Below are 869 nucleotides of genomic sequence, written 5' to 3'. Positions count from 1 at the left end.
TTACTAATTAATTTAATTAGTTAAATTAATTATCAAATGTTTAAATTTTGAATTTTGAATTTGAAATTTGAAATTTGAAATTTGAAATTTGAATTGAAATTCGAATTTTGAATTTTGAATTTGAAATTTGAAATTTGAATTTTGAATTTTGAATTTTGAATTTTGAATTTGAATTTTGAAATTTGAAATTTGAATTTGAATTTAGAATTAGAATTAGAATTTAAAATTTAAGTGTTTGAAAGTTTGAATTCAAATGTTTGAAATTCGAATTTGAATTGGCTATGAAAAGTTGTTTCATAACAAAAGGATAAGATGAGATCTTGTTGGAACATATCAAGAGGAAATCTTTTGGACATAATCTAAGAAGATTTGGGGTGCTGATTTGGCTGTTGGTTAGTCATCAGAATCAGCTCCAGAAGATACGATCTTTTGGGAGAATATTTGAGTGATTTGATTCAAGTTTGAATGCAACTACTCAAATGTATCTGGTCATTATTTAGACTATATGGGGCGCACCATATAACTGATTATATGATGATTTATGATCAGATATTTGATTAGGTTTTGAACCTAATATATCATAAAGATATGATAGGATGTTGTTGGCAAGATTTGATGAGATTTGATTTGCAACAAATCTTATTCTCTCTCTCTTTGATGGAGCGCCCTTTTTGGAAGGGACTTTTATTGATTAAAAATCTGATTTGTTTTTAACAAATAGGCTCCTCTTGTGCGCCTCTATATATATGTTCCTTCTAGGGTTTTTAGAAAACCAACCAAGCCATTCTCTTCGCCTCTCCTGCGCAACTTTTGAGAAATATCAGTGAACTTGCACTCCCCAACCATCCGGGTCCAAGCTTCCTTCTATT

This window comes from Gastrolobium bilobum, unplaced genomic scaffold, assembly GCF_033153095.1.
Source record: "Gastrolobium bilobum isolate Gb01-03AN ecotype WA unplaced genomic scaffold, APGP_CSIRO_Gbil_v1 utg123469, whole genome shotgun sequence".
NCBI classification, from domain to species: domain Eukaryota; kingdom Viridiplantae; phylum Streptophyta; class Magnoliopsida; order Fabales; family Fabaceae; genus Gastrolobium; species Gastrolobium bilobum.
Note: the sequence above shows the minus strand (reverse complement) of the source record.